The sequence below is a fragment of the Durio zibethinus genome, chromosome 8 (genome assembly GCF_047325235.1).
Source record: "Durio zibethinus cultivar Kanyao isolate XHJ-2024 chromosome 8, ASM4732523v1, whole genome shotgun sequence".
Taxonomy (NCBI): domain Eukaryota; kingdom Viridiplantae; phylum Streptophyta; class Magnoliopsida; order Malvales; family Malvaceae; genus Durio; species Durio zibethinus.
In genome coordinates, this window is record NC_143169.1 from 2,764,169 (window position 1) to 2,774,165 (window position 9,997).

Genomic DNA, 9,997 nt, shown 5'->3' on the forward strand with positions numbered 1-9,997 from the left:
GTGGTTCGTGCTGCAAGAGGAAAAACCCTTACATAACACGTGGACGGTGTCGTCAATTGCTAATGGCTCACGCCTAGATGTTCTGGTTAAATGAATTTTAATTTTTTCACAAAAAAATCTTTTTTTTTAATTATTTACAAAAGAAAAAGTTATAATCTGAAGATATGCAGATAGAAAAAAGAAATCATAAATGCTAAACCTCAAACTTACTTAATTTCACTTTATAAGAGTACCCATTCAGATTTTTTTGCCCATAAAAGCAATTCTTGTGTCCAAGTATAATCTAAATTAACCTTCATTTATCACTTGTTAGTAGAGATGCCAGCATTATCTATCACCGGTGAATTTCAATCCTACTCGATTTTATAAGGTATTATTCTTTTTTGTAAATTAAATTTCAAGCCAGATCGAATAATAATGATAAAAAAATAAGTCAGATTTTAAGTAAACCCACTCCAACTCAATCAAATAAATATAATTATTTTTTAAATTATTTATTTAATTTTATATTTATATTTATAAAATAATATTTTATATTAAAAATAATATTTTATTAATTTTTGGGTATAATCGGATGGAATATGATTTTATATAATGTTGGATCGAATGGAATTCAAATTATAAAATTGAATCAGGTTTGAGACAAGCAAAAATCTATTTCAATCTAATCCGTTACCATCCCTACTTATTGTCATAACGTATAAATCCATAGACTTACTACTAAACATAATTTTTAAGAGTCGCTACCAATCTTTTATGTTTAGGTATGATTGGTCACCTGACCGAATTTATCCCATTTAAAGAGAAGTCTCAAGATTGACTTAAGTACTTTTAAATAGTATATTCTGATCCACAAAATCAGATTTTAGGTTTGAGAATACGGTTACGTATGAGGAAGGTTATAATACCTCCACAACGTCCATCCAAAGGATGGTACCGGTTTGATTTCAAATTATCCAAGCCTTAAATATGTTTATAATTTATCAAAATATTTAATATTGAAAATTAATCTTAAAATTACTCTAATAGTTTTGTAGCAATTTAAGATAGTTTTCTTACTTCAAGAGTATTCATGGAGACTAATGTCTCACGTTGAAGAGACTCTGTCGTTAGATTTATTAATATATTTTATCAAAAAACAATAATTAGTAAAATCTTTTAATAATTTAGTAAGATTTACTTTGATGCAGATCTTCCAATAGCTTGATGAGATTTTATTATAAAATATAAAAATTTTTATTTTTGAGAAAACTTATTAAATCTTTCAATAGTTTGATAAGATTTAACTCAAGATGCAATCCTCCAATAGTTTGAGATGATAAAATACAAAAATTTTATTTTTTGAAAATTGATTTATGAAATTCTCCAATAGTTTGATAGTTTTCATAAAATTTAAATTCACAAAAAATCCTCCAATAATTTTTTAGGATTTATGAATTTATTTAAAAAGAGTTTTTTCATCATTTTTTTATTATTTTTAAAAAAAATAATAGAAGGAATTTTTACAAAATATTTAATAAATAATAAATTACTCAATTAAAATAAAATAAATAATAAAAAACTTAAAATATAAATAAAACTTAAAATATAAAATATAAAATGATAAAAAATAAAATCAAAAAATAAAAATAAAATAAAAAAAGAAAACCTACGAACGAGAACATGCAGGCCGTGTGCGGGTAATAAGTTGACGCATATATCATCGCTGGACAAAACAGTGTTATTTGGCAACTGTATAAAAGTCAACTCTTCAGCCCTATCTTTAAAAGCGTTTGGTCTTCTCTCTCTAGCTAAATTTCTCTCTGCTTTCTCTCTAAAAAACTCAAGAACATTTAATCGAAAACTAGGCAACTTGTCGATTTCTGAAAATTTTTGTTGGAATTCCATCAAAAAATTCAACAAAAAATTCAAACCTTCAAACCTTAGAACCCAGCTTTTCAGAAATTTCACAAAAATTTGTAGATTTTTCCAAAAAGTCAAACCCCAATCCTAAAATGTCAAATCCAAATCCTAGCACTTTAAACCTAAACCATAAACTTCAAACTAAACTTAGAATCTGTAAATCCAGAACCTTCAAAACTATAAACTAAACCCAAAAATTTTCTAGAATTTTAACATAGATTCTTTCCTCCCAAAAAAATCAATCGTGTCTCGTTTTGCAATATTGTGTCCAATTTATAGTTAGTCCTCGGTAGAAATTTTAAAGTTCAAATAAAACCAATCCAGGCTTGAATCTTGGAATTGGATTCTGCCCGAATAGAATCAATTCAGGCCTACATCCTAGAATTTGATCATGTTCAACATGATTTTAGACCTAGGTCTTGTAAATTGTCTGAGTTGAATCTTAGTTTTATCCAGAATTGAAATCCCCTTATTCAGTAGATTTAATTTCCTTATTCAATCGCAAATCAAGAAGAAAAAGAAAGAACAATGTAGTAGTAATAATAATAATAATAATAATACTAGTAACAATAACAATAATGGCAATAATAATAAATAATAATAATAATAATTCTAATAACAAAAAAAATAATAATAGTAAAATAATCAACACCAATTAACCATGGACACAAATAAATGTCTACAGCTGTTTTTTTTTGCACCTTGTTATATAGGGATGATGCAAAGACTTAGACATACACTATTTCGACTCAAAAACGAGAGCAAATTAGTAAGAAAAAATGATCGGGACTAAGACACGAATCAAAAAGACTATCTAACTTGAGTCGAGATCAAACGACTAGGATTGAACCGTAAGTCAAAAAAATGATCTAGATTGAATCGAGATCGAATGATCGAGATTAAACTGTAAGTCCGAAAAACTAACTTGGACTGAGTCGAGATCGAAGTTAGGTGATTGTGGTCAAACCATAGTCAAAAGATGATCTAGACAAAGTCAAAATTGAACGATGAGATTGAACCATAAGTCTAGAAAAATGATTTAAACCGAGCTAAGATTGAATGACCTGGATTGAACGCAAGTCTAGAAGGATGACCCAGACCGAGTCAAGGTCGATGCTAATCTTCATATTTATCATTTTTATTTTTATTTTATGATTTATTTTTTTATCTGATTAATTAAAAAAAAGAGGAAAAAGAAAGCTGAAAGCTTGGTGATTGTGATGATTGTTACCTAGATGCTAATCTTTAGCATTGGATGACTAATTGAAATTGAATTGAAACTCTATCAGCATGGGCCTATATATCAACAATGAATATACAAGCTGAAAGGGAGGAAAAAAAAAAGAGGAAGAAAAAAGATAAGCAAAACAAAAGGGGAAGCCCCCATCGCCACCAAGCCTTCGAGGCTTCCCCTTGGTGGGAAACCTTCCTTTCATTGACCTTGACCTTCACTCTTACTTTACTGTACTAACTCATACCTACGGGCTAGTTGTGAAACTCTAACTTGGGAACAGGATTGGTATCCTGGTGACCTCCCTATCCATGACCCGAGAAGTGCTTAAAGACCAAGATTTATCCAATCTGATGGAATTACTCCAGGTCTGAGAAAAAAGGGACCTTCTTGGAGATCCGAAATGTTTGATGATTGGGATTTCCCCGCTTTTGATGCTTCCAGAAATGGGCAAGTTGCTTTAAGAAGAGCTCCAGCTAGCAGTAGCCTGGATGGTGGATCACCCGAAGTTTCAGCTGCCGTACCTGGACCAAGTTCTAGAGGACATGTTCGAAAATACGCTCCACTTTGTTACGTTGAGTTACTGATGGTCTTAGAGACAGGCAGAAAAAAGTAAAAAGATTTTTTATGACAGGAAAACATTTACAGTCAAGGAGGACAATAGGCAGCTCGTTTCACCAGCCAGGGTGTGATTAGTACAATTTCTTGAATGAATCTTCATTAAACAATCAAAGGTCAGAATCTAAAATTCATATCTAACTTTCATTTTCTTCCTCTCTACCCCACCTTGATTGAAGATGAAGATCCCATTCCCATGCACGCGCAGAAGTTTCTACTGATGTTAATTGAGTTTGAGTATATTAAAATCCTTGATATTTTAGATCTAAAAATGGTCTCAAAATGTTTTAAATTTTTGCTTGACGATCTGACAAATGTAAATGTAAACAATATCAAACTGTGTCTGGCTTCGATTAATGCTCCAGAGATGGATTCTAAGTCACTGTCGCACCTAAAAATAGTAAGAAAGATTGGGAATCTTTTTGGAGTTTGTATACGCAAAGGGCATGGAAGATTTTCTTGAACCAACTTTTGGCTTGCGTAGGGCTTTCCTTCTGCACTCTGTAGGGAGTAGAAAAGGTTTTGTTTATGCAAAAGAACCTACACTTTTAGGTGATGGTTCTTCCAAGTCAAGTAGTCCAGTTGATCAGCAGCACTGCATAAGAGATATAATAGATTTAGGCAGCCATGCTGGAGTCTTACTGGAGTTAAGTGCATCTCATGAAGCAACATTGAATGTGTGGTATTGTTGCTCAAGACAGCTCCAAAGGAAGCCATAATTGGATTCTTGACAAATCTTCCAAAGGCAGGTTCAATACTTAAATCCTGGTGCAAGGGCATCTCTCACCTGCTCTTGCGATGGATGGTATATGCTATTGGTTATTCCTGCAGGCAACACCTATCACATGCCATGATATTGTCAATATCCATACCTGAAATTACACGGATTGAAGGCATTGTTTCTGAGCTGAAAAGGGTCAAATATACCTGGATTAGCCAATGTTGTTTCACTAGTATCCTCAGAGTTGCAGCAACTGCCGCGTAGCATTTGAAGTTCTTGAGGCATTTTGGGAGTGACTGATTTTACGAAAGGATATGAACAACCCGTTTATGGAGTTCTGGACTAGGGTGGTCAAAATGATCCATGTTTGAGGATAGATATTTGGTTACTGTGTTAAGAGAATCAGCTCCAAGTGCAGCAAACTATGAGTCTCCAATGACAGGTGAATCAGCAGATCCACAAACTCCAGCAAAAAATCAGAGCAGACGAAAAAATAGATTTGAGGGAGAAATATAAAGAAAAGCATACGGCAACAAGAAAAGAGAGATTACAGAAAGGCATGGGAATCATCGAGTGAAAGCACAGTGGCCCAATCTGGAATAGAGGCTGAAGTAGAAACACTCAAATTTTTTATTGATGTCTTCCGTCAAAGTACAAAGGAAGATCCTGCAGATCGCCCAAGTGGCTTCCGGTTCTGCCATTCGGTGCAAATTTGGATCAATGGAGGCTGCAGCAAAGAAGGTTCCGGAGGGGTAGCCCATGGCTTTGATTAAAAAACTCTGCAAGGTGAAAAGGGAGGTCCCCACCTGGCAGGAAGCCAAAACTTTTTTTTTCTATTTTTTTTATTATTTATGTGCTTGTTCATTTTTTTGCATGAATAAATAAAAAAGGAATAAAAAAATATAAAATAAAATTTCCAAAAAAATTATTTTTAGGAAAAAGTTGAGAGTATCAATTTTTCTTGAAAATAAGCTTTCCAAAAAATAGATTTTGAGGAAAAGTTGAAAGTATCAATTTTCCTCGAAATTAAAGATTCCAAAAAATATTTTTGGGGAAAAGTTGAAAGTATCAATTTTCCTTAAAAATAAATTTTTAAAACGATTTTTTAAGGAAAAGTTGAAAGTATCAATTTTCCTTAAAAATAAATTTTCAAAAAAAAGTTTTTGAGGAAAAGTTGAAAGTATCAATTTTGCCTCGAGATTAAAATTTTTAAAAAATATTTTAGGGAAAAGTTAAAAGTATCAATTTTTCCTACACAAAAACAATCATTCTTTTCTTACTTTTTATTTTTTTTTAATGTTAAATAATCTGACGATGGAGCCTCTGCAAGTGAAACAGTAGTTTTTCTTGCATACTCTTGAGGTGAGGGACTTTTCTCAAATTTTTGCTAAAAGTATTAGAGTCAATTGAGAATAATTTTCAATAATTAATTACTTGATAAAATTTTAGGCTCATTGAATAACACAAATTTCAGCTGGTACCATCTTTTGATGAGCGTTGTGAGGGTGCTATAACCTTCCTCACACATAACCGAACTCCCGAACCCTGTTCTAGTTAGTAGACCTGAACCTATTCTTTTAGGGACCCTTAAACTTAGGTTTTCCCTAAAAGGACAGATTTTTTATGTGGCCAATCGCACCTAGATAAAAAAGATTGGTGGTGACTCCTAAAAGTCAATGTCTAGCAATAGATCCCCGGATCTAGACGTTATGACAGCTTGGTGACTCCACTGGGGAATTTGAGAGTCAGGCCAGTAAATAATCTGTGTTATCCAAAAGCCTAATAAAATTGAACCTTTTTTTATATATGTGTTATTATTCATTCATGTTTATTTGCTTTGTTAATTATATCATTCATGTGCATGTGCATAACATGAGCTCTATACCCAAGCTCCATCCCTCTAGGAGGGAGTAAAGTACCTATTACTTTCGTAAGGTCTAATGCCTCTGTAGTGGCTAGCGAAATACTCCCACTCAAATTGAATATTTTTCGCTTGTAGCCTGTAATGGGTGAGGATTAGGGTGCCTTACTAGTCTGTGATGGACAAGGATGTAAAGATCAATTTGGGAACCTTTAGACTTTGACCTTAAACCACATATAGTGAACTTTAAGAATGCTTAAACCTAGGATAGAGCCATTTTTACCTAATGTAGATATACCCTGAAATTAATACACAAAAAGGGTGTTTATCGAATCATTTTGATTGTTTAACTTTATGCATCATTTTCATTATCATATGTAACATTATGCATTAGCATCATTTTCATTTCATTCATGAAACTAACTATGTTGTTTGTCTGATTTTATACATCTGCATTACTTTCATGATCATGTTTTAACACAATCATTTGCATCCATTTCATATTAGATTTCATTCAGGAAAATATACATTTCATTTGTGCATCAACGCATCATACATAAAGCATAGCATAGCATTTTTAATTATAATTGTGGTGCTGGAGGTTCAAGGATAGCTTCACCAAATAACCCCGCTCACAAATACAAGAGCTCAAGCCAGACTAATGGAACAAGAAAATTTCAGTCGTCTCGAGAGAATAAAGAAAGCTCAGGAAAAATTTAAAAGGGGAGTTGAACAAGATTTTAGGGCAAACTGATTTAATATGGTGGTCCAAATTTTGAGTCGAATGTTACTCATCGACAGCGAGTGAAGAGAGCCTATTTTCAAGAAATGAATTTTAATTATCTATCCTACAATTGAACAAAACATCGATCATATTCTAGTAGCTACAGCTGAAGATGTGAAGTTTACGGTGGCTGCTGCTCAAAGAGCTCTTTCTAGAAACAAAAGCAAAGATTAGGCTTCAGCTTCTGACGCTGCTCATGCCAAGTATTTACGGGCCATCGTTCCCAAAACAACAAAGAGAAAATTTGAATTAGCAAAGCTTGAGCAATTAATTGCAGGAAACCATTTGATGAAGCAACTTGGGACATTGATGATGTTGTTGGATGTTTTGAGTACTATACGTACCTTGCCGAAAGTTTAGATACGAAGCAAAAGGTTGCCATCTCTCTTCCTATTGAGACATTTAAGAGTTATGTGCTTGAGGAACCACTTGGGGTCATTGGATTGATTACTCTATAGAAGTATCCACCGTTGATGGTCGTCTGAAAAGTAGCTCTTGCTTTGGCTACAGATTATGCTGCAATACTGAAACCTTTCGAGTTGGTATCTATCACCTGTTTGGAGCTGGTTGACGTGTGTAGGACGGTTGGTTTTCCTCCAGGTGTCTTGAACATTCTAACTGGATCGGGCCCAAAAGTTATGATTTTTTTGGCATCTCATCTCAATGCTGACAAGATTGCCTTTACCAGAAGCACTACAACAGGGAGCATGATAATGGAAACAACCACTCAAATGGTCAAGCTTGTATCTTTAGAACTCGACAGGAAAAGCCCAATCATTTTATTTGAGGATCAAGAACATGAAGAGTCATAATGAATCAATGGGGCGAGATAAAAATCTTTCACTCGATTGCCCAGGGGCATGATTCTAAAGAGGATATTAAAACTGGTTGAATGCTACTTATCATTCTAAGAGTTCTTTTAAAGTAATGTTAGGATTTCTTTTCTGCAATATGATTTCACTTGTTATCATTTTAATAAGGGCAAGTTAATGCATTTCATTACATTTTCTCTTTCACTCGACCATTATTCCATGCCCTGTTACCTTTCATAACTTTATATTCCCATTCTCAAATTTCAGATGATGAATATTTAGACAATGATAACAATAATTTTGGGATTTAATTTTGAGAACTCATCCATATTAATATGAGGAGATCATTTGAGCAAAAAAGTAAGCAGTTACTAGAGGTGAAATAGATATGTCTTGAAGATGTGCAATCTTTTATACAGGTTCATGAGCTTTGTTCGATAGATGATGTTCAAGAAAGGCATTCACAATTGAGATGAAAAATGGTCATCTTTCTTTTACCATTCGAAAAACCATTTATTGTTACCCCTTTGAGCCTATTATGATTTCTTTTTTTTTAAGAACCCTAACCAAGGATCACCCTCTACACTAGGGGGTAATTTTTGAAAAAATTTCACAAAAGGTCTCAAAAATGAAAAAATAAAGAAAAAAAAAAGAAAAAATAAATGCCACACATGACTTGGGGCAAAGTAATGAGAATCCTTTGTGTGAAGAAAGAAAAAAGTAGTGAAATGATGTGAGGGAAAAATGTCAAGTTGCACCAAATGATCCTTCGGTCTTAAACCTTTTTAACATATGTTTTGAGCCTATTATATCCATTTCTTTTATGACCTTTCACCTTGGCCTACATTACAACCTTGAAAAGTCCATTTGGATCAAGTGTGAATACTCAACTTGAATGATCATATGTTGAGCGAAGGTATGCTCATGATGAAGCAATGAAATCATGTTACATTGCTCTAAAGTTTGATGTATGAAAGATATCAACAATGGATGAAAAATGAAAAAAAAAAAAAGATGATGAAAAAAAAGAAAAAATAAAAGAAAGAAAGAAGGAAAAAATGAGAAAATAAAAAAAAGAGATTCAAATTGAAAACCTGAAAGGGTGATTTTGGTAAAAAAAGATCCAGGTCAAATGGTTCACATGGATGGAAGATCAAAGACATCTGAAGATCCCTCAAAGACTGAGACAAAGTTTGTCAAGCTCAAGATGATTTCAACAGTAAATGGCATGAGTTTTTGAGAAAGAATCCTAGATTAATGTTGAGAATTGTCTGAATATTCATCATTTGGACATACCATTCATCCCAATGACATGTATCCAATTTATTTCCTTTCCCATTTATTTTGTACCAAAATAATCTTCATTGATTATCTTTACCATAATTCACCTTGTGTTTTCTTATTGTTACACCCCTAGAATGAATTGAGAAAATGCTTGATTGCATTGTATTTGTCAAGAATTGAAATGATAATGAATGAATGAATATGTGTTTAAAAGAATCTTGCATTCATTTGAAAAGAAATCTAATATAATGGTGGTAACAAAATGAAGAAATGATAGAAACCTAAAAGAGATGATTTGGAAAGATATATGATGTGATCAAATGGAGAATATAATGGGGCAAATCTTAAAAAGTGGTATAACCAAGTGATGAGTACAAGGATGAATTGGTCTATATGACTTGCAAGTTATGATTGAATGATGAGAACAATCAGTGGATAAAGTTTGTTTTGGAATGATTAATGCTGAGACACCTATGAGTAATGACCCAGTGATGGTGGATGAAACTTGTTTTAAAATTTGTTAGTGTTGAAAAGTTCATTGAATGATGGTCAAGTGATGATCGATTGATGAAGCTTATTCCAAAGTATTGAGAAACTGAACAAGGGAGAATGTGAGACGGTAGGGTCTTGAGGACCATATTCCATAATTATTTAGAATTTTGTTACATGGACATCTGTATTACATGCATCATGGTGGCATTGTCGCTTGAATAGTACATGCACATAATTTGATGAATTAAACGATTAGGACACTGAATTTGGGAAGAAATTTCTTACAGGAAGA

General features: G+C 32.9%; 1 pseudogene; it reads left to right on the forward strand.

Moving 5' to 3' along the window:
- The first annotated feature begins 7,093 nt into the window (after nucleotides 1-7,093).
- LOC111288944 (aminoaldehyde dehydrogenase 1, peroxisomal pseudogene) lies at nucleotides 7,094-7,929 on the forward strand (annotated as a pseudogene).
- The last annotated feature ends 2,068 nt before the right edge of the window (nucleotides 7,930-9,997 follow it).